A 25,349-nucleotide genomic window follows, 5' to 3' on the forward strand; every position below is an offset into this window, starting at 1 on the left:
TTACTAGGGGAATTTGGAACCTAGCAACATGACTGCTGAAATTGCAAAGTGGAGAGCTGCTGAATAAAAAGCTAAAAGATTCAAAACCAGCAGATAAGAAAAAATTAAAACCAAATGCAAATTGTCTCACTCTCTACCCCATAATTACTAATAGTTAACTCAAGGTGAACAGCCCCTTTGTAGGAGAACTAAACCCTAAAAATTAGTGTGGCTAAAAATGGCATATTTTATATAGTGAATTTATTGCACGAGGCTAAAGTTTGAGCTTGTCAATAGCAGCAATGATCCAGGACTTCAAACTTGTCACAGGGGGTCACCATCTTGGAAAGTGTCTGTGACACTCACATGCTCAGTGGGCTCTGATTGGCTGTTGAGAAGCTAAGCTTAGGGCTCGTCACTAATTATCCAGCAGAAAATGAGCTTCCCTGGCTGTAATATAAGCTGATGCTACAGGTTTGCTGATTATTAAATTCTGATGCTAATTGCACTGGTTTCTGTGCTGCCATGTAGTAATTATCTGTATTAATTACTAATCAGCCTTATATTGTGACATTTCGATTCTATGTGTACTGTATATTGTGAGTGGGTCCCTAAGCTCAGTAAGTGACAGCAGCACAGAGCATGTGCAGTGAATCAGCAGAAAAGAAGATGGGGAGCTACTGGGGCATCTTTTGAGACACAAATCTTTACTGCTAAAGGGCTGTGGTTGCCTTGGGCTGGTACAGAAGCACAAATCATCATGTACAACATTTCTAGTTACTTTTTAGTTAGGCTTTAGTTCTCCTTTAACAGCACTGGCACCAAGGTAGCTCTGGACCTCTCCTAAACATACACTAGAGACCCGAGCATGCACTCCTAACCAAGCTGCATTTTTACACATTGGGACTTGACATTGAGCAAAGGTTAGGGCAAATGGAGCAAATGAAATAAACATGGTTGATTGGCACTCGCCCAGTTTCACACAATCTGCCAGATGAGTCATTTCCATACGTTCCCACCTCTCCCTGTGTAAAAACACATGAAGGCAGAATGTGAATTTAGCTTTGCAGCTAAGTGACCAAGACAAACCCATTTCCTGTTTAATAAGAAACAAACCTTCCCAAAAGGAAACCTGGCTTCCTAAAATGGTTTGTCATGCACACACTGGCAGGAGGCCATACAGTGAGTCAACAGCTTGCATTCTGCAGACACACAGAGTACCTCTCCCAGGGTGAATCCGCCACTCATTCACATCTCAGGATCTCTAAAACCTCTGGGTTTTTTTTACCTTTACACAATTACACTGCTGTCCCTCGCTCAATGTCATGAGACGGATACACTGCCCTCATTCTCTCAATGACACGGACACCGTGTGGAAGGCTTATTAGGAAGGAACTCGACTAGATTTACAACTTGTGTGCATGCCAAAACACCTCTTCTCAGTTGGATGATGAAAGCACGCTTGTTAATAATGGCAGATTTCCAATGCACACAACTAATGCTTAGTGGTACTGAGCATTTCCTTACAAATTATAGCTCAGCTGGAACCCTGTGCCTTTATTGCCCCAGGACATAAGGAGCAATAGTAAACTCTCTGAATTATCGTATAGCAAAGCCAACATAAAGCTGAAGGCAGGGGCGATCTTTTGATCAGTTTTTGCATAGTCACAGACCTATTGAAGGTTGCTGGGCATGTATTTAGCCTTTCTGCATCACCAGAAGCTGCACATTTATTTAATTGTTGCCCTATTAGCATTCCAGGATACGCCTACAAGCCTAGTTCCAAGCTCAGTTAAAGGGGTTGTCCACCTTTAAGGGCTAGTCCACACGAGGAGATTTGGGGAGATTTTGTCGCCTGGCAACTAATCGCCTCGTCTTTTGCGCAACTATCTCCCCGAACTGCCTCAGCATTTTTCCCTATAGGCTACAATGCAAAGTCGCCTGCACTAATGCACACGCAGCGATGCGTTTTCAATAGTCGCCCAAAGTTGCCTCATTGTAGCCTATGGGGAAAAACGCTGAGGCAGTTCTGGGAGATAGTCGCGCAAAAGACGAGGTGATTGGTCGCCAGGCGACAAAATCTCCCCTAATCTCCTCGTGTGGCCTTACCCTAAGGGCAGAGACACAAGATCAGATTCAGGGAGTTTCATCGTCTGGCGACCAATCTCCTCTTCTTCGGGGCAACTTATGTCACCAAACTGCCTTCCTGACAGCTAGAATGTAAATCGCCGGTGGGATGGCACTCGGGTCGCCCAAAGGTGGCAACTTCGGGCTACTTCAGAAAATGATGCAATCCAAGTGCCATCCCACCGGCGATTTACATTCTAGCTGTCAGGGAGGCAGGGGAGACAATTTGGGGAGATTAGTTGCCCCAAAGAAGAGGAGATTGGTCGCTAGGTGACTAATCTCCCTAAATCGGAGTGTGTCTCTGCCTTAAGTTAACGTTCATTATAATGTAGAAAGAGATATTGTGAGAACATTTTCAGTTGGTTTTCACATTATTTGTGTTTTTTTTTTTTTTGGAGTTATTTAGCTTTTTATTCAGCAGCTTTAGAGTTTGCAATTTCAGCAGTCTGTTGCTAGGTTCCAAACGACCCTAGCAACCATCTTGAATAAGAGAGTAAAAAATAGGAATATAATAGGATAGAAGAATATAGAATATATATATAGAATAGGAGAGGGCCTAAATAGAAAACTAGCGATAATACATTTGTAGCCTTACACAGCATTTGTTATTTTATATTTGTTATTTTATTTGAAATCTGGAAAAAGTCAAAAGGAGGAGGCAAATAGTTCTAAAACTATTTTAAAAAATGAAGACCAATTGAAAAGTTGCCAACAATTAGCCATTTTATAACATACTACAGTAGATCTTTCCAGATGACACAAGCTCACCCATTCCAATTAGAAGAGAGGAGGTTCCACCTAAATATTTGGAAGGGTTTTTTTTACAGTGAGAATTAGATGTGGAATTGTCTCCCTGAATCAGTGGTACAGGCTGATACATTAGATAGGTATAAGAAGGGGTTGGATGGTGTTTAGCAAGTGAGGGAATACAGGGATATGGGAAATAGCTCATAGTACAAGTTTGATCCAGGGACTGGTCCCATTGTATTTTGGAGTCAGGAAGGATTTTTTCCCCTCTGAGGCAAATTGGAGAGGCTTCAGATGGGTTTTTGCCTTCCTCTGGATCAACTGGCAGTTAGGCAGGTTATATATAGACTTAAAAGGTTGAACTTGATGGACGGGTGTCTTTTTTTCAACCTAACTTACTATGTTGCTATGTTACTTTGAACCACCTCTTTAAGGCGATATTTGTGGTGAATACTAACTTGCTGCCATAGATATTATTGGAACTATGGCTGATATACCAATATTGGCATGTATCGATAGCCTACTTATAAGCAAAGGGGGGCCCTTAGTCACTGGAGCTCATAAGGAGTCTTCAGCCAAATAAGTTTAAACATTTTGCTAGAGAGATAAATATTACCACAAAGGTAAAAACTTTTTACAGGTGGGATCTGTTATCCAGAATGCTCGACCTGGAGTTTCCTGGATACGGATCTTTCCGAAATTTGGATCATACCTTAAGTCTATTAGAAAATCATATAAACATTAAATAAACCCAATAGGCTGGTTTTGCTTCCAATAAGGATTAATTATATCTTAGTTGGGATCAAGTACAAACTACTGTTATTATTACATTGGATTTTTTAATTATAATGGAGTCTATGGGAGATGGCCTTTCCGTAATTCGGAGCTTTCTGGATAACGGCTTTCTGGATAATTATATAATACCTCTATATAAAGCACAAGCATTTTCCTTATACCGGTTTTGTTTAGCTATTCCCATGTTTACAGATTTTGACATCTAGCTTTGTCTGATATAAGCAGCCCATACAATAGGAAACATTTTGTTTACACGTGTGTATCAAACTGAATCAGGCAAGCTTACATTGGACTCCTAAAATAACTGTCTGGCTGTTTATTCTTTCTGCACGTATGAAACAATGTATCAGAAGCCAGCTGATTAACAGACCTGGAGAAGAACTGACTGATGCTACATTCATTTAAGAGCCACAATCATTGACAAGAAAGGGATAAACAATAGCAGTTACAAACAAATTTAAAATAACTGTGAATGCATAATAATTATACATGGGAAACTTCCTTGGAATTGTTATTAGAAACACTGCCTTTTATTATGGCAAAAAAAAAAAAAATTAAATGGAAACTATCGTGAAAATAAAAATTTCATATAAGCTTCAGCATACTAAAGTAAGAAACTTTCTAAATACAATCAATTAAATATTCTGTACTGTTTCTGAAATAATCAAGTTTATCTTCACTATCCCTCTCTCAGCATCTGTTTCTCTTCATTCTCTCTTCATGCAGCAGTTGGGTGTCAGATATTCACTGACAGTTACATCCAATATATCTTATAGGGGGGCTCCCTCTCCTAGCAGATGAATTAGAGGTCACTCAAATAAGTGATTCCAGTACAAACAAAATCTAACTAAATAACTGCCTTTTGCACAAATTCTGCATGTAGAGAGACATGATGTCTGGTGAGTTTAATAGAGTGAGCTCTAATTAATACATCTTCTAGGCAAAATAAGCCCCCCTATAAGATATATTGCCTCATTCATCTGACATCCAACTCCTGAATGAAGACCGAATGAGGAGAAACAGACGCTGAGAGGGATATGTCAACATAAACTTGATTATTTCAGAAATGGTACAGAATTTTTAATTGATTGTATTTAGAAAGTCTCTTATTTTAGTATGCTGAAGCTTACATTACATTTTCACTTTTGCAATAGTTCCCCTTTAAGTAGTGTTCACTTTAAATCAAAGGAAAAGTTAAACCAAAGCATGTTGTCAGACATGAAAATGGGTTGTTGTTTGCTCTGATCACACAAAATGTGAATAATGTGTGTGGAAAATCCAGTGCAATACCACTAACACCACGTGTGGGATCCTTAAAGGAGCAGGATCTAGCAGGGTCAGCAATTCTCTGTTAGACCAACATCAGACCAAGCTTTTCTCCATGTAAATACCAACTATTGTTCCTCAGCAGTGACAAGAAAGGCATCGGCCACGTGTGCAGTGACAGGTGTGTGTGCCATTCCTGTCCCTACTCACAAAAGAGAAGCAGCATCTACTCATATTCACATTTTCTCTGCCACGACGTGTGATATTAGCTTTGCCATAGAGGGCAAGTCAACCCCAAAATAAAATGTTGCCTAATAACAGAAAACATAATTCTTAGTAACTCTGTAATAAACATTCATTAGACATTTTCTACGGTTTTTAAGTTATTTGTACTAGGGATGCACTGAATCCACTACTTGCGAATCCCCAAATCCTTCATGAAAGATTCGGCTGAATACTAAACCAAATCCGAATCCTTATTTGCATATGCAAATAAGCGAGAGGTAGCGCAAAAGTGAAACATTTTTACTTCCTTATTTTATGACAAAAAGTTAGTACGTTTACCTTCTGCCCCTAATTTGCATATGCAAATTAAGATTTGGTTCAGCCAGGAACATGGAATTGACTGAATCGTGCCAAAAAGGGCCAAATCCGGAACCGAATCCTGGATTCGGTGCATTCCTAATTTGTATATGTATTTCTATTGAAAGCAGTGTTTGTCCCTTTCTATTGTCTGCAGGCCCCGGACTGGCAATCTGTGGGTTCTGGCAAATGCCAGAGGGGCTGCTATAAGGTGCCATAGAAAGTCACTATTTAGTGGGCTGGTGGTGGACTGTTTGGGCCTCTGTGTGGGCTGATTGGGCCTCTGTGTACCTGAAATGCCAGGGCCTATTTTAATTCTCAGTCCGGACCTGATTGTCTGCACTGGTGGCTCAGACAGTTGATACAATGTGAGACAAGGCAGCTGATTAAAAGACCTGTCTCTGCTGGGGGAACTAAGACTTTTGCAACATTGTCTAAAAAGTAACAACCAGGAGTTGCGTAACTTCTGCTTTTAATAGCAATTGAATAACTTTAAAAACACTGAACATTTTTAATGAATGTACTGTATATTGGAAATTTGCTTAGAATTGTTTTCTTTTATTAAGCACATTTTTATGTTCAGGAACAGTACCACCAAAAAATTATAAAGTGTTTTATAGTAAATAAAATTGAATGTACGGTTTCCCTGCACTAGTACAATTGATGATGATGGCTTTAGAAATACTACTATAGTTCATATAATCAAGCTGCTGTGTAGCCATGGGGCAGCCATTCAAGCACAGGATACACAGTAGATAAAAGATAAGTACTACTATAGTTTATATAAACAAGCTGCTGTGTAGCCATGGGGGCAGCCATTCAAGTACAGGATACACAGTAGATAACAGATAAGTACTACTATAGTTTATATAAACAAGCTGCTGTGTAGCCATGGGGGCAGCCATTCAAGCACAGGATACACATAAATAGCAGATAACAGATGCACGCTGTAGAATACCATTCTACTCTATTACACAGCTTTATCTGTTAACTGCTAAGCGACCTGTCTAATTTTTCAGCTTAAATGGCTGCCCCCATGGCTACACAGCAATTTTTATAAACTATAGTAGTGTTTCTAAAGTAAACACACAACTTTTACCAAAGTAGGACAACAGTACAAAATATTTTAATTACTTTAAAAAGCTTATTGTTCGGTGTTACTTTTCCTTTAATCTGGCTGGTAGGCCTGAAGGCAGTACAACACAGCCAGTCAGCACACGGTGCAGATGTTGTATATGTGACAACAACACAATTAACAATAATAAAAAATAAGTAGTATAAGTAGATTTAGGATGGTATAAAGCCATACCTTGTCAACTGACTCCCTGTTGAGCAGTTCTCTGTTATCAACCGTTTTACCTGCAATGGAGAAATAATAGATTAGGACATGACATTTTTATCCTTCATCCTTTATAGTATGTTACTCAAGAGTGTGTATAGCACAGCCATACTTCTGTATAATTCTAGGCTTCTCTGTAGCAGGAAGCTCAGAAAACGACCCAAGGCTTACCTTATACTGCCCTGTACAGACCCACAAACCTGCTACACAGGAATGGACCCTAGTAGCTGTCAGCACCAGGTACACACTCTACAGCCAGTAAAAAACACACACAAAGGTGCAGCGTCAGGCTCCACAGACACTGTGCTGGCAGCTCTACATTACTAAAATGTATGAGATAGAGTCTAGGGACTGTGCATTCTTATGCAGACAGTCAATTAGCCCTTTCACAGCAAACACAGAGACAGAGAATTAGCTAAAAAATCCACAGAAACCCAGCAGTACATAGGAACTTACAGCACACTGCAGTTGAGAGCTGATCAGATTGGGTTAGTCCAATCAAACGCCTGCTAAGTCAAATCCTATAACGGCACCACCAATTGGAGGGATTTCAAGTTCAAGAACAAAACGCTTTATAAAACGATCGAGTGTTTCTTACAGTGCACCCTCACCAGGGAGAGAATTCTCTTACGTGTGCCTTCTGGAAAGATCTACAATAAGTAAAGTTCTGGGGTACCAATTGCATGGTTTCCCTATGTATTGACCCAAAGGGGGCACAGGTATGGCATCTGTTATCCAGAATACTCAGGACCTGGGGTTTTCTGGATAAGGGATCTTTCCATAATTTGGATGTTCATACCTTAAAGGGGTGGTTCACCTTCAAACTAGTTGTTTTCAGATAGATCACCAGAAATAAAGACTTTTTCCAATGACTTTCTATTTTCTATGTGTCACCATTTTTCTAATATTGAAGTGTGAAATGTCATTTTTCACCTTCTGAAGCAGCTCTGGGAGGGGGGGGTCGCTGACCCTGTAAACTGTTCTAAAGTGATACATTTAGTTGATACATTTCTTATCTTTGTCCCTGCTGAGTTTCATTACAGGCAGCCGTTATAATTGACAATAGTTACAAATACTCCAGAGATGCTGCTGAGAAATGTATTAACTAAGGGCAAGGCCAGACGTGGCGCTTTTACTTTGCGTTTTTAAAAAAGAACAGCCAGACGTAAATAGGCATAAACTGCACTACCACTGAAACTAATGGAAAATGCACTTCAAGAAACTACCAAATCAATAGACTCTATGGGATCTGCACGTTTGAAACCACACTTTACGTAAATACGCAGCGTATGTTAAATATGCGTCCAAATTCAATGAGAATGAGAAGTGCATGTTGGGAAAAGAATCCTACGTGCTAAAAAACGCATGTTGAAGGTCGCATGTGGTTTCAGTGGTGTATTTACGCTTTGGCTGTTCTTCGTTTTAAAAACGCAACGTAAAAAACACCACGTCTGGCCTTGCCCTAAATGTTGCAAAATTGTAACAGTTTAGAGTCTGCACCTGAATTACTGAGCTGCCAGACTCAAATACCAGAGACAGGGGACATTCAACTTTAAACTTAGATTTTGGAATAACAGTAAATAATAAAAAGTAATTGAAAAAAGTTTTATTTCATTTTTAGGATGAGAGAAGCAGATTTCCATTCATTTCAATATATATAAATATATATATATATAAATATATATATATATAAATATATATATATAATATATATATATATATATATATATATATAAATATATATATATAAATATATATATATAAATATATAAATATAAATATATATATATAAATATATATATATAAATATATATATATAAATATATATATATATATATATATATATATATATATATATATATATATATATATATATATATATATATATATATATATATATATATATATATATATATATGTATGTATATATATATATATATATATATATATGTATATATATACATACATACACACACACACACTGCACCCACTCACACTCTCTAACTTGCGCCCCTAAATGGCATGCAAATTAGGAGATAGATAGGGGCAGGGCATATAATTAACCCTCATAAATAAAGTACTGCCGAATGAAGTGTAGGAACCTTTGACTTTTTTAAAAGGTGCAGGGCGCAACATTGCACATTGCACCCACTTCAACTTGGCACCCCGCCCAGCACGTAATAAATATTGACATTAAAGCGTACCATAAGCACCTTATGCACGTATAATACCGACACAACCAGTATTCAGGCTTATATAAGAACTAAATCTCCTTTTCAGCCTTCAGCTGCCGTGGGAATTAAAGAGCTAGAGGGCCACAGGTATCAGAACTCTTTTACTCTTGCTATTTGTGCCAATGCTGCTTATAAAGGCGTGAGATCCGTTATTCGGAGATCCTTTATCCAGAAAGTTCCAAATTATGGAAAGGCCTCCCATAGACCCCATTATGAACAAATAATTAAGAATGCACCGAATCCAGAATTCGGTTCTAGATTCAGCCAGGATTCCGATTCGGCCAGATCCTTCTGCCCGGCCGTACCGAATCTGAATTTGCATATGCAAATTAGGGACAGGGAGGGACATCACGTGACTTTTGTCACAAAACAAGGAAGTTAAAAAATGTTTTCCTCTTCCCACCCCAAAGTTGCATATGCAAATTAGGATTCGGTTCGGTAGTCGCCCGAATCTTTCGTGAAGGATTCGGGGGTTCAGCTGAATCCAAAATAGTGGATTCGGTGCATCCCTACAAATAATCCAAATCTTTAAAAATTATTTCCTTTTTTCTGTGCAATAATAAAACAGTAGCTTGTACTTGATCCCGCAGAAAAGTTTATATCAAAAACGATATAAGTCCCAAGGCCTCTTCAAGTAAAAACAAAATTAATTTATTGTTATTCACATTAAAACAGTATCTAGTACATACTACCCCACCTTACGCGTTTCGCACCCTCCGGCGCTTAGTCATAGGTACACCTATAGTCATAGGTACACACATAGATACACCTATGCCTAAGCGCCGGAGGGTGCGAAACGCGTAAGGTGGGATATGTGGGGTAGTATGTACTAGATACTGTTTTAATGTGAATAACAATAAATTAATTTTGTTTTTACTTGAAGAGGCCTTGGGACTTACAGTATATCGTTTTTGATATAAACTTTTCTGCAGTTGATTGCCTTTTGGAACTGGGGCGAGTCCCTTTGGCCTGGCTGAATAATTATATGGACTCCCAATTTTGAATTGATATATTTGTACTTGATCCCAACTAAGATATAATTAATCCTTATTGGAAGCAAAACCAGCCTGTTGGGAAGTATCCAGAAACCAGTTATCCAGAAAGTTCCAAATTACAGAAAGGCCGTCTCCCATAGACTCCATTATAATCAAATAATCTAAATCTTTAAAAATGATTCCTCTTTCTGTGTAATAATAAAACAGTCGCTTGTACTTGATCCCAACTAAGATTATTTAATTAATCCTTCTTGGAGGCAAAACCAGCCTATTGGGTTTATTTAATGTTTACATGATTTTCTAGTAGAATTAAGGTATAAAAATCCAAATTACAGAAAGCTCCTTTATCCGGAAAAGCCCAGTTCCCGAGCATTCTGGAAAACAGGTCCCATACCTGTACTTTTCAAATCTAACTCCAATATACTTAAAAGCAAGAGCGTTAAAGTTTAAGATAAGTTGAAATAACTATTACTAGTGCTCTTCATTTAAACATCATCAAGCCAGATATTTTCCAGTCCTCCTCAGAAATCACAATACAAAACCAGGGCTGACATTAAACCACTCCGAATCTTGCAGCCCTTTCCCGTGCCTTTGTTGTGCCCTTAATAAACAGAGTTGCCATAGTACTAGGAGAAGTCACTTCTGAGAGCACAAAGGGAACTTTTTGGACATTCAGTAAATTTTAGCTTTGCTGAGCAAAGACTCTGCTCTCAGGGCAGCTTTTGTCTGGCCAAATAGTTTCTGCATTGCACAATCAGTGACTTCATCCCAATTCCACAAAAGGGATCTGCCATACGAATATGCGATTCCCGTACATAAACCAGAGAGAATCGCTTCTTCTTTACTCTCCAGTGGTCAGGCCTGCTATTTCATGGGGACAATTTAGCCTGAACACAATACTCAAATAATTTATATTTTGCTCTGCAACTCTCCACTTTGGAAGTGGAAAAGTTATCTGGTTGCTAAAGCTTCAATTGCCATAGCAACCAGTGTGTTAAATGATACTGCATAGAAAACCAGTTGGACTGAAGCCCTATAAAACCAGCACTTATCTTTGTGCCTTATCTCACCAAATCATGCAATGTTCATGACCAAAGGCTGTTTTTGCTACACTTCCCTATGACATGAGCACCACCCAAGCTTGGAATAACAAGCAGTCCCTTTATTGTGCAGACATAACTGGATCCCTTTGATTTCATTTACTTCCTAGTAAATGTAAAAGTGTATTTGGGGCATTCCCTTTAATTTGAAATTGGTATCATTAGGTATCCTGAAACCCATTATCCAGAAAGCTCAATATCACTGAAAGGTCATCTCCCATAGACTTCATTTTATCGAAAGAATCCAAATTTTGAAAAATGATTTCCTTTTTCTCTGTAATAATCCTTACTTAAGGCAAAACAATCCTATTGGGGGTAATGCATGTATGGGACCTATTATCCAGAATGCTCGGTACCTGGGGGTTTCCGGATAAAGGATCTTTCCATAATTTGGATCTTCATACACGGACTCTACTAAAAAATAGTTTGAATATTAAATAAATAGGATTAGTTTGCCTCCAATAAGGATTAATCATATATTTTTAAACATTTTTTTGTAGACTTAAAGGGATCCTGTCATCGGAAAACAGTTTTTTTTCAAAACACATCAGTTAATAGTAGTGATGGGCGAATTTTTGACGCCGGCGCCCGTTTTTCCGACGCCGGCGCCCGTTTTTCAAAAAAAAATTTGACGCCGGCGAATTTTTTCCGCGATTTTTCGAGGGTGTTTCGCGAATTTATTCGCTGACGGCGAATCGAGCAAATTCGCCGCGAATTCGCGCCTGGCGAATAAATTCGCCCATCACTAGTTAATAGTGCTACTCCAGCAGAATTCTGCACTGAAATCCATTTCTCAAAAGAGCAAACAGATTTTTTTATATTCAATTTTGAAATCTGACATGGGGCTAGACATTTTGTCAATTTCCCAGCTGCCCCCAGTCATGTGACTTGTGCCTGCACTTTAGGAGAGAACTGCTTTCTGGCAGGCTGCTGTTTCTCCTACTCAATGTAACTGAATGTGTCTCAGTGGGACCTGGATTTTACTATTGAGTGTTGTTCTTAGATCTACCAGGCAGCTGTTATCTTGTGTTAGTGAGCTGCTATCTGGTTACCTTCCCATTGTTCTTTTGTTTGGTTGCTGGGGGGAGAAAAGGGAGGGGGGTGATATCACTCCAACTTGCAGTACAGCAGTAAAGAGTGATTGAAGTTTATCAGAGCACAAGTCACATGACTTGGGGCAGCTGGGAAATTGACAATATGTCTAGCCCCATGTCAGATTTCAAAATTAAATATAAAAAAAAAATCTGTTTGCTCTTTTGAGAAATGAATTTCAGTGCAGAATTCTGCTGGAGCAGCACTATTAACTGATTCATTTTAAAAAAAATGTTTTCCCATGACAGTATCCCTTTAAGGTATGAAGATTTAAATTATGGAAAAATCCATTATCCGGAAAACCCTAGGTCCCGAGCAATCCTGTACCTGTGCCACTGCCAAGGTAATCACCATCTTTAGCTCTCTGAATTGGCCTTGTATTTGGAATGCCAGAATTAAAGGAGAATTCAACTCGTAATTAAAAAAAAACAAACCCTCCCCCCTACCCTTGGTATACCCCCCCTCCCTCCCCAAATTTTTTTTTTCTGCATGCGCAGTGGTTTGGGACCAAAAATTTACTTTAACTAAGCATGCGCCGACACTTCCGAAAAAGAATGAAGAAAGAAGATAGCGCCCGTGAACTCCAGAATCTGCACAGAGGGCATTTGCCTGGGGGGGGGAGGAGTTTTTTAAACTATGGGTTGAATTCTCCTTTAAGGGCAGCATGGATAGTAATGCCCAGGAGGAATCTATTTATTATATATGCCTCCTGATCCTAAGATTTTAAAACCTGGAGCCAATACCCCCTCTGATGATTGCAGACACGGGGGCATGCAATCAAGACTCTAATTCCCACAATGCCTTGCACACTTCTGTGATTCTTCTTTTGTACAGAAAATAAAGAAGATTATGTGGGAACTGCAGTCTGGATGGTCAGGAGCAGCCTGTTTCAAGAAACCTGAATGAGTACAAGGAACAAAAGGGATAAACACAAGTAGGAAAGTTAAAAAAAATACCAACACTAGTATTGTAAGAACAGAGGGGTTCCAGCAGTGACAGGGTTAAAAGCACAGGCAATTGAAGGGTTAATGGTGCAGCTTAAATTGAACTGCAATCTCTCCATGACTGAGCTTTTGTGCTCTCCATATTCTATCCATCCCACTAAGAAAAAATGACAGGAATGCAGGCAAAAGGCAGCAAAGAATTACCGGATGTTTATGTGTGGGACTAGGAGGAATGTCAGAAAACCCATATATACACAGTATGTCTCATGTACTACCTCACACCTTGGACGCAAAGAATAAAAGTAGAGATTCTGCCTTTTCAGCAGGTTTTTGCCAAATCAAAGTGCCAGGCCCAACTGAATCTGAATCCTTAAAATCAAGTAATTTTTTATTACATAAATAAGCAAGTAAAAAAAAAACCATGGGAGCATGCAGTTCTCTTTGACCCTAGCCCTAATTTGCCAATTCACATTGAGGTTCGGATTTGGTTCAGTATTCGGATGAATCATTCATGAAGGATTCAGCACATCCAAAATTAAAGAAATATAATGGTCTATTTTCTTCCCAACACGGGATCTGAAATGAGGAAAGGTAAATCGATATTATAAAAGGGGTTGATGTATTAGAATAATTGACCCCAAATGTCTTAAGGGGTGGTTCACCGTTGGAGTTAACTTTTAATATGTTCTAGAATGGCCATTTCTAAGCAACATCTGAATTGGTCTTTATTATTTATAGTTTTAAAATTATTTGCCTTCTTTTTCGGTCTTTTTCCAGCTTTCAAATCTAAAAAACAAATGCTCAGTAAGGCAACAAATGTATTATTATTGCTACTTTTTATTACTCATCTTTCTATTCCGGTCTCTCCTACAAATATTTCAGTCCCTTATTCAAATCAATGCATAGTTGCTAGTGTAAATTGCACCATAGCAACCAGACTGCTGATATTGCAAACTGCTGAGAGCTGCTGAACAAAAAGCTAAATAACCACAAACAGAAACACAGCAACATAGTAAGTTAGGTTGAAAAAAGACACACGTCCATCAAGTTGAACCTTTTAAGTCTATATATAACCTGAACTGCCAGCTGATCCAGAGGAAGCCAAAAAATCCCATTTGAAGCCTCTCCAATTTGCCTCAGAGGGGGAAAAATTCATTCCGGACTCTAAAATGGCAATCAAACCAGTCCCTGGATCAAATAATATAAAATGAAAATCATCTGGAAACGGTCTCAGAATATCACCCTCTAGACCATAATAAAAGTTAACTCAAAGGTAAACTATCCCTTTAACCTCAGCTTGGAGGCTGAAGACTAAAGGTCCCCATAGACGAGACTATTCTTCTTTGGTGAACGACCATTTCAGTGCAGTCCGACCAATCCGTCAAATTATCGTACGGTTAGTGGATTAGAACGATCATACATCTTGCGATTTTTCGTCCGACATGTGTCAGAAAATTGATCGGCTAGGTTTAAAAATCTTTATTGGTCCCAGTGCAATCTGTCTATGTTTGCAGGGCCAAGCAGGCAGCTACTCTTCAGTTTTGCTGTTAATATCGCCTGAAATGGTCTTTTTATTTGATGGACAAATCGTACATTTAAACGATCATTTTGAGATAATCGTGGTCTATGGCCAGTTTAAGAGTATACAAGCTACAGGTATGGGATCTGTTATCCATAAACCCGTTATGCAGAAAATGCTGAATTATGGAAAGTCCTTCTCCCATAGATTCCGTTATAATCAAATAATGCAAATGTTTAAAAAATATTTTCTTTTTCTCTGTAATAAAAACAGTAGCTTGTACTTGATTCAAATTAAGATATAATTAATTATTTAAAGCAAACCCAGCCTATGGGGTTTTTTTTTTAATGTTTACATTATTTTCTAGTAAACTTAAAGGAATTGTTCAGTGTAAAAATAAAACTGGGTAAATAAATAGGCTGTGCAAAATAAAAAATGTTTCTAAAAAAGTTAGTTAGGCAAAAATATAATGTATAAAGGTTGGAGTGAGTGGATGTGTAACATAATAGCCAGAACACTACTTCCTGCTTTTCAGCTCTCGTGGTTTACACTGGCTGGTTACCCTGGTTACCAGGCAGTAACCAGAGACTTGAGGTGGGGCACATGGGGCATAACTGTTGCTTTTGAATCTGAGCTGAATGCGGAGGATCAATTGCAAATTTACTGAACAGTTATGTCCCATGTGGCCCCCCTTCAAGTCGCTGACTCAGAGTTATAGAGCTGCAAAGCAGGAAGTAGTGTTCTGGCTATAATGTTTGACATTCAGTCACTCCAGCCTTTATACATTACATGTTTACCTAACTAACTATATTAGAAATATTTTTTATTTTGCACAGCCTATATATTTATCTTTACACTGAACTGTTCCTTTAACGATTTAAGATCTTTATGAATTTAGTGCTCTCTTGCTAAAAATCGATGCAATTGTTGCGTGTATTGTTGTCATTTATTATAGTTGTGTCCAAACACTCTCCTTGTGCTTCTTTATAGAAGACCTAAACACTATTGTACCTACCTATTCTGCTCTGATAAATAGCATGGAAGTGTGCCTATTGACAGTGTGTCCATTTACACAGTTTTTTCACACTGAACTGTTCCTTTAAAGTATGAAGATTGAAATTATGGAAAGATCTGTTATAGAGAACACCCCAGGTCCTGAGCATTCTGGATAACAGGTCCCATACCAAACCACTTTGTTGCTGCAATGGGATGGGACGGGAGCAGCAAGGCAGAAGTGCTAACCAGCATGCCTCCTAATAAGTGATGTTCATTTAATTTTAGAGGAACACTTAGAGGACAATCATGACCTAAAGAAAAAGCACAGGTTGTTGTGGTTTAGGGAGGAAACACCTAAGCGAAGCAGAGAGATAAAAAAGAGCAGACATTTACTTACATGGACAGAGTAATTCATAGAATGGAGGAATATTTGCTATACTCGTACCTTTCTAGCAATAACTAGACAGCAATAAGATCCACTCAAGCAAACAAGGAGTCTGCAGGAACTTGTTGATACGGATTAGCTTTTCTGAGCTTGTTGAAGTGTGACGTTTGTGCTACACTATGCTTTCCTTACCACACATGCAGCAGCGCACAAAGTACTCCAACGCAAGATCAGGTTACACTTGGGCCTGATAAAGCAGAACAGGCAGAAGACAAAATTACTTCTCAGTATCGGGAGAAGAAGTGAAAAACAAGAGAACGGTTATCTAAAGGAGGTGGATACTCCCCTATAGTCAATCATTAAAGGAAATATTGACTTTCATTTTCAGCTTTGTGCGTGTGCTTTGTGCGGGGGCTTTCAAACTGCCCATTTATATTTCTAATACCTTCTGTAAAGGTACCTACCATTGCATGTCTAGACACTTTTAAAGGAGACATATAGGACTGGAGAAAGCCCACCCAATCTTGTAGGCAATAATGAATAATATATGGTGCTGGCTTTACTTTGGGCTTAAAGGAGAAACAAACCCCTTATTAAAAAACCCTACTCACCATAGACCCCTCCTCCCCCCAGCCTAGCTGCTACCCCGGGGCAAATGCCCCTAGATTTTTACTTACTCGTCAGTGCAGATTCAGGGATCAGAGTTCAAGGCAGCCATCTTACAGGTCTTCATGTCTTCTTCCGGCGCTTCGGCAGTTTCCATTAATTGCGACACATGCACAGTTGTCGCAAACCGGGTGATTGGGTCAACTGCGCATGCGCCGCCACGCTGGTCTCTTTCTCAGATTACCGAAGACCCAGAAGATGGCTGCCCTGAACTCTGATCCCTGAATCTGCACCGAGGGGTAAGTAAAAAGTTAGGGCCATTTGCACAGGGTAGCACCTAGGCCGGGGGGGGGGGGTTTAATAAGGGGTTTGTTTCTCCTCTAAAATTATATCATTAAAAATCGTCCCTTTATTGGAGCTCCCTATAGGTCTGCTTCAGTTGCCGTGTTTCAAATGAGGGGTGGGCGTGTCCTTTTGGTCACTGCTAGAACCATAGTAGGAGGGGGGATAACCAATCACAGCCCTGCAGTCACACAAGCTTCAGTTCCCTATCAGGTCCACCTAAATGCAGATTGGTTCCCACTCTACAGTGCAGTGTGCTGAGAATCCAGTGTGCAAGAAGTGGAACAGACGTGATAGTAGGGTTTTGGGATTTTTCAATAAATCAGCCCGAAACACTAAATTACTATAACACTATATGCACATTATGCTTACAAATTACACAACATGTCTCCTTTAATAAAAGCAGCTAGTCCAAGCCATCCACTTACTTGATCTACCTAAGGAACTTGTGCCAACATATCACACAATGCATTACAGAAACAATGTTTAATTATTTATATCAGCCCCTGTACCCGCTGAATTTCTAACTATTCCCAAGGGCCAGTTAAGTAAAGGGAACTCGGAGCACCTGGGGAAGGCTACAAATATGAGAACATACAAATTTCATGGAAATATGGCCCTGGTCACCTGGAACCCCAGCACTGCAAGGGCATAGGGCTTCCCTTGGGATACAGTTGGTTGCTACTGGTGCAGAACTAAGCGGACAACTGCTAGAATAATGTACGCGGCATTAGATCAGCCATTGCTAAGTGATACAAAAGGCATTCTGGCTGAATAATGAGCTTTGGAGTAGTGTTTATTGTAGCCTTAAAGTGGCAGTTGCAGGCAACAAAAGTTGCTTTAGCAACAGTGCTGGGCACTGAAAACTCCCTGCAAGCCATAACTTCAGCTAAACAACGAACAGCGTCCCTGGAGCAGCTCTGAAGCTCCACTCAGTGTATTCTCATGATAAATATCACACAGTTGATCGGTGCTGCTGCGCAAAGTAAGCACAACATTACAAAATCAACACAGCGGCTCTGTGATCTGTACAAGGCACTTTATATATGCCCGAGGCATGGTGTCATCATGGGACTCAACAGTGCTTGAACTTGCTTGTAATGCACACCAGCTAAAGGAGAGTTAAAAGCAAGATAATATATAACTTTTACAGACAGTAATTATCAGCCCACGCCGTGTTTACTCATTAGCACGCATTGTGCAGTCCTTGAAGTATATTGAGATAGGAAACAGAAAATAGACAGAAAAAAAATCCCCAAAAATCTCTTTACAAATCTCAATTTCTTTGACAATAAGGGCAGAGACACGTGGAGAATCAACTAAAAACTGCCTTCCGATTAGTCGCCCGAAGTAGTAATTTTTCAGGTTCCCAGTACTATAACCTTCCGACATGTCTTGTTAAAATGTATTCAGCCCCTGTGTGAGAGAGGACATCCACACCAATGCCAGGTGTAAGCAGTAGGGCAACACCCTCTGTATAATGCATTAAATTATTCTTTAAATAATCCTTATGCCTTGTAGGCTTGCCACCTTTTTCTTCAGGCCTTAACGGCCAATGATGTAGAGGGTCAAGGCAGGATAGAGAGGGGGCGGGGTTGTGCTGTTTTGGAGGCGGAGTCATGTCATTTTGGAGGCTGAGTCGTGCCATTCCGGGGGCTAGCTCGTCCATAAAGGACTGCTACACTTTGGATTAGGAGAGTAGGCAGGGTTTAGGAAAACAAGGAGAAGACTTTGGGGCAGATAGGAAGTGGGCCTTAGGCAGACCAATAAGGAATCGTAAACTAATTGGCAAATATATTGCAGGTAAATTGGTAATATTGGCATTGGCCTTGGCTGGTATTTTACTTGCTAGGCTGGTGAGATGTGGTAACCCTACTGTCTAGACCCTACTGTTGCATTTAAAGGGGTTGTTCACATTTGTGATAACTTTTAGTAGGATGTTGAGTGTAAAATTCATTTTTTATAATTTAAGGTTTTTGGGTTATTAAGCTTTTTATTCAGCAGCTCTTCAATTTGCATTTTAAGCAATTTGGTAGCTAGGGTCCAAATAACCCTAGCAACTATGCGTGGATTTGAATAAGACTGGAATATGAATAGGAGAGGCCTGAATAGAAAGAGGAGTAATAAAAAGTAGCAATAACAATACATTTGTAGCCTTACAGAGCATTTGTTTTTTAGAAGAGGTCAGCGTCACCCAATTAAAAGCTGCAAAGAGTCAGAAGAAAAAGGCAAATAACTATAAAACTATAAATAATAATGTAAACCAATTGAAAAGTTGCTTAGAACTGGTCATTCTAAAACATACTAAAAGTTACCTTAAAGGTGAACCACCCGTTTAAGGGTCAGGACAGGAGATTGCCCATTTCCGAGCTACAATCATCTGACCCATGAGTGCACCAGAGAGGGCCAGGTAATCATCATTCAAGACAATGTAGGGGGCAGTTCAGAGCATTTTGCCATTGCCCTACAGGTGACTGTACATCCATATGAAACATATCGTATGATAATCTTATCTGTGTATGCATGCCTGCCAATGCCAACATCCCATCATTTCATTTTATATAAACACTGCTGATGCAAAAACTCAGCTGAGCTTCATAGAATAAATATCCATGACTACAAGCCCTACAAAGTGCTTAAATAAGACGTCCTGCCTCCTGCAATATGTTCAATAATGCAGACGAAGTGCATAAATACACACAGATTTCATTTTTAAAGAAATGATTGGCCACTTACCCGATAAAGGCTTCTGCTCTACATAAACTTCCATTAGTGTCCTAGTAAAGGCCTTTGCTTCAGTTCCTAGCAAAGGAGACGGTTTGTACAGCCTTAAACCAATCAACAAGGGTCAGCCTCAGCCACCTTTCCGGGCAGTGTACCAATATGATATGTTCAAATTACACGTTGCTCCTTGGCTTTCCTTTATATAATGAGAGCAGGCATGCCTGGGAACTGCTTATTCCTACTCCAGTTTCATGGGAAAACATTGTGTGTTTGTATTTTGTGTGTTGAACGCTACTGTTTAGCAAGCCCAGAAGCTTCACTTTGTACTTTTAAAATGACTATTTCAATTGAATTTAAAGTATACAGAGGCAGTAAACTGCACAGTCACACATGATCAGTAGGAAATAGATGTGCCCTGACATGGCTGGAAAGCTTACAGTTTTACAAATTAAGAACAGGCATATCTGAGGCAAATAGAATGTATGAAAAGTAATTTGTGCTAATGTTGTGATCTATATTACACATCCACAACATTGTTTACTAGCCGCACTTGCCCCTCTAAGGTTCGGCCATTGTTAGGACATATGACCTTACCTGCTGCAAGGGGTGCACCAATTAGCAATCACTGGGTTTAAGGGACACAACTGTAAAATAAACAACTTGTTCAACAGTAGCCAATTAGATGTTTGCTATCACTTCTGGAGTTGTAATAGAAAAATTAGATCTACTTGCTGATTGGTTGCTATTGGTGCCACAGTAGAATATACTCGTGTAAGCAGCATTCACAGTGATGCAACATCAGGCAAGTCATCTTCCCCCTTCTGGAGAATTCAAATGTAGGTAAAGGACAAAGCATGTGACGCTCAAAGTCCCAAAGTTCTGTCAGGTCCTCAGTACTTGAAAAACAATTCCTTAATGTATTGAAATCAGGTTCAAGATTTGCAGTTTCCAAAACTTGAATCCCTCATGCATCTGGTTCACCACTGACCTCGTCTCCCACCTATACTTTTAGGAGTACTGAAGAGAGTTCAGTTTAAACTTTAACCATAACAACCATCAGACAAGGACACCCACATACAGAGCAGGTATAGTCTGTACAGAGAGATCCCATAAAACTATGGCAGCATAGGTATTCCCTGTACTAAGCACAATTCAGCAGGATCAGTCCCTAAGTTTGCTCATAGCCTGAATACAGAGATGCCATAAAACTATGGCAGCATAGGTATTCCCCTATACAAAGCACAATTCAGCAGGAACAGTCCCTAAGTTTGCTTATAGTCTGTACAGAGAGATCACATAATACTATGGCAGCATAGGTATTCCCCTATACTAAGCACAATTCAGCAGGAACAGCCCCCTAAATTTGCTTATAGTCTGTACAGAGAGATCCCATAAAACTATGGCAGCATAGGTATTCCCTGTACTAAGCACAATTCAGCAGGAACAGTCCCCTAAGTTTGCTCATAGTCTGTACAGAGAGATCCCATAAAACTATGGCAGCATAGGTATTCCCTGTACTAAGCACAATTCAGCAGGAACAGTCCCCTAAGTTTGCTCATAGCCTGAATACAGAGATACCATAAAACTATGGCAGCATAGGTATTCCCTGTACTAAGCACAATTCAGCAGGAACAGTCCCCTAAGTTTGCTCATAGCCTGAATACAGAGATCCCATAAAACTATGGCAGCATAGGTTTTCCCCTATACTAAGCACAATTCAGCAGGAACAGTCCCTAAGTTTGCTTATAGTCTGTACAGAGAGATCCCATAAAACTATGGCAGCATAGGTATTCCCTGTACTAAGCACAATTCAGCAGGAACAGTCCCCTAAGTTTGCTCATAGTCTGTACAGAGAGATCCCATAAAACTATGGCAGCATAGGTATTCCCCTGTACTAAGCACAATTCAGCAGGAACAGTCCCCTAAGTTTGCTCATAGTCTGTACAGAGAGATAGCATAAAACTATGGCAGCATAGGTATTACCCAAAGGGCTAGCCGCTACAACCTTGGTCCAACCAACAAAACTGGATTATGGGCTTAATACCAACAGCTGACTTCAGTAGTATCTGGCTGGATGTACACCCAAACACACCCATCCAAGTCACCGCATAGAGTGCTGACTAAGCGACCTACATACAAGGTTTACTCTTACTGCTTTATTCCGTTTTGTTGTTTGTTTGTTTTTTTTGTTTTATAGAAAGATTTAAAAATGTTTAGCACAGTCTTGAGCCTGACCCCAAGCACATATAGGATCTATGGTATTCAACAAGCACAAGCACAGCCACAAGGCAAACACAATTCAGTATAAGAGCCCAGACCACCCCCCATTTATTGCACTATATCCCATGCAGAGTTAGCCAATGTTTCCATAGCACAAACTCTACTTTTAGGGGCAGATTTATCAAAATGTGAGTTTAGAGCTTAATAAATAAAATAAAACCCAGATTCTATTAATTTCTATGGGATTTTTAGAACCGTATTTATCAAAAAGTGAGTTCTAACTTTCACCTGTTGATAAATGCAATTCCAAAAATCCCGTAGACATTAATAGAACGTGGGTGAGTTTTTATTTATTAAGCTCTAAAAGGAGATATTGATAAATCTGTCCCTAAACGTAAAAACTCCAAATATGAAAGTCCCTTATTTCTATTGTTGAACTATGTGGCCAAACCTGTAATGTACATACACTGTCTGTTCCCATAACTGAAAGATCAAGACAAGGTGCATCACTGAAAGGGAGCTGTGTTTTCAGAATAATTTGTGAAGCCTCGCAAACAGGAAACAATGGCTCTACCATTAATGAGGTCTCTTTAATTGTGTGGGCAATGTGAGAGTAACACAATGGATTTCCTGATCTCACGTTGGGGAAAAAAATGTCACACAAAACCAGTTGTTTCACTGCATTACAGTAGGGCTTCAATAGATGCAAAAAATGTAAACAAATCCTGCAAGAACAGTGCGGGGAAAAGCAAACATGAGTCAGATCAGTAATTCACACAGGTACAAGGTCTAATGAAATCATTAGGCTCATGCTGGATCACCAAAATCACAACTACAGCCTCAGCCAGAAAGTTGTGTTTAAGTGCCAATTATACACACCCATTTTCATTGCACAGCACAATTAATGACATTTATATGCCACAAAAACATCCCACCCTTTGTATCAGACAAAATAAATACAAGGCGGTGTGCAGATCGTTATTAAACACCTATTATGTTATTATAATATAGAATTTAATACTTGCTTATTATTTATTAAATTACGCATATGATCATGGATATGTGTGTAAACGTCAGGTTTGTAAATTTTAAAAAAAAAAAACTTGAAGACCTGTAATTCATGGAACTAGAAAATATATATATATGTTATACGGCACTCACAGGATTTGCATGAAAGATCTAAAACGTTTGAAATTGTGATATAAAAAAAATAAAAAATAAAAAATTTTTTCCTTGAGAAACCGAACCGTCGGATTCAATAAACCTTATTTTTTATTTCCGAATATCAAACGTTTGATCTTTCATGCAAATCCTGAGTGTGCCGGTACCATGTGCAGCCTTTATCTATTTTCTAACCAGAGCACCCATGTCATTTGGTGTACCTTAAGGTGTGCGCTATGCATGGGTGCAAGGTCAACCAATAATTTCCATTAACTGTAAAACTCACAGGTCTTATAAACATAAAAAATGTTTTATTTATTTGCCAAAGTCTTTTGCAAAATAAACATTTTTTTATTATGATAAGACCTGTGAGTGCGGATCTTTTGTAGTGGATGGAAATTATTGGTTCTCACTGGCCTGCACATGCACTTTTTGGGGGAATTAGCGTTTGGTAGGCAGGTAGCGTAGGATTTGGAGCTTAAAGACAGGGACAACAAAGGTTTAGGACAAAACACAGTTTTATTAAGCACTGGGCATTCCCAACAAACAGGCAACAGAAAAATGTTCAGGTTACAGATCAACAACTTCACTGTAGAACATGCAGGGTACAATTCAGCAAATACACTGCAGAACATTCAGGGTTTCCCCCCCCCCCCCTCTGGTCGCTCACCATCAAGGGAAACTCTCACCCTCTGGAACTTCAGAGCATTTGGGCTTCCCACTCCGCCCTGCTGGCTTAATGTGGCCATACACAGAGATCCACGACAGAGATGCCCACATTGTGGGCAATATCTGGCTGATCCGATCGTGGGCCTTAGCACCCAACGATAGAATCCTGACCATGGGTAACGGGCGGTCGGATCGCGGGACCGTATCAACGAACAGATGCACCTGCAATCCAACGGGGTTTTTATCCCCGTCCGATCGACTTCTGGCTGACTTTTCGGCCAGATATTGATCGGGGAAGCCCATTGGAGGGCCCCATACACGGGCCAATAAGCTGCCTACTCGGCCTGTCAGCAGCTTTTATCGGCCCGTGTACGGCCACCTTTACTCTCCTGGGATTCAGACTCACCAGCCTCTGCCAGTCCTTTTCTCTTACTTTCCCCACAAGGGATTTAGGCTCCAAGCTCTGGAACTCTCTTGCTGACAGCAAAGCTCCTTCTGCCCAGCTCTGTCTCTCACAGCCCCTCACTTCCCTGGAGACCCCTGAGCTATGGGAACACAGCCCTTTTACATTTACAGGTAGATCCTCTCTCAGCTGCCACTTAATTACCTGGCTGAGAGGGAATATTAACCCTACCTGAGCAGAGTATCCTTTGCAGCATATACAATGCAGTTTAAACGCACTCTTATGTGCATTTTCCTTCAAGACAGTGGTGTTTCCCAAACACCCTATAACAATATATATATTAGTTCCATGAAGTATGTCTTCAAGTTTATTTATTTTATTTTTTTTTAATTTACAAACCTGACGTACACACACATCCTTTGAGAAATGGACCCATAATGGGTTTAAGGTCATTTGTAATTGCTGTTCAAAAAAAATCTAGCAGACATCAGCTTTCCAAGTCTGTTATTCAGCTGGCTTCTGGTACAGGTATGGTATCTGTTATCCAAAAACCAGTTATCCAGAAAGCTCCAAATTATGGAATTCTCTGTAATAATAAAACAGTACCTTGTACTTGATCCCAACTAAGATATAATTAATCCTTACTGGAGACAACGCCAGCCTATATGGTTTATTTAATGTTTACATGTTTTTCTAGCAGATTTAAAAGGTATGAAGATACAAAACAAGGAAAGATCCATTATCTGAAAAACTCCAGGTCCCCAGCATTCTGGAGAACAGGTTCTATACCTGTACATGGTTTCAGGAGTCAGAACCAGAATATGAACAGCTAGACTGATGTATTTACGAAGGAAAGCCAAAAAAATAAAAAAACGTTGCTTAAAATGATATCTTCTTCCATTATGCAAAAATTTTTAATTTTTTTGCAAAATCATTCATATAGTTTGTATTGGTCTTATCACATTTGGAGGCAGTACATTGAGCCTAAGGGGCTGCACTTCTTCAGATGCCTCGGTCACGGCAAACATCATCCCCAGGACAGGACATAAGTACAGGCATCTGTTCTCAGGGCTGGCTGTTTGGGGGTACCAAGCGGGATGCAGAAGGAAACCAGTGCTAAGTGA

The 25,349-nt window shown here is 39.6% G+C and overlaps 1 protein-coding gene across 15 annotated transcripts in view; it reads right to left on the reverse strand.

The window, feature by feature from the left end:
* The window catches only part of map4.L (microtubule associated protein 4 L homeolog), a 129,184-nt gene that overhangs the window by 95,472 nt on the left and 8,363 nt on the right, over window positions 1–25,349 (reverse strand). For 14 of the 15 annotated variants that reach the window (XM_018266382.2, XM_041565353.1, XM_041565355.1 and 11 more), the window contains 1 exon segment: window positions 6,806–6,855. The gene's annotated coding sequence lies outside the window, so the exon portion shown is untranslated. 15 annotated transcript variants of the gene reach the window in all.

Source organism: Xenopus laevis, chromosome 6L, assembly GCF_017654675.1.
Source record: "Xenopus laevis strain J_2021 chromosome 6L, Xenopus_laevis_v10.1, whole genome shotgun sequence".
Taxonomy (NCBI): Eukaryota; Metazoa; Chordata; class Amphibia; order Anura; family Pipidae; genus Xenopus; species Xenopus laevis.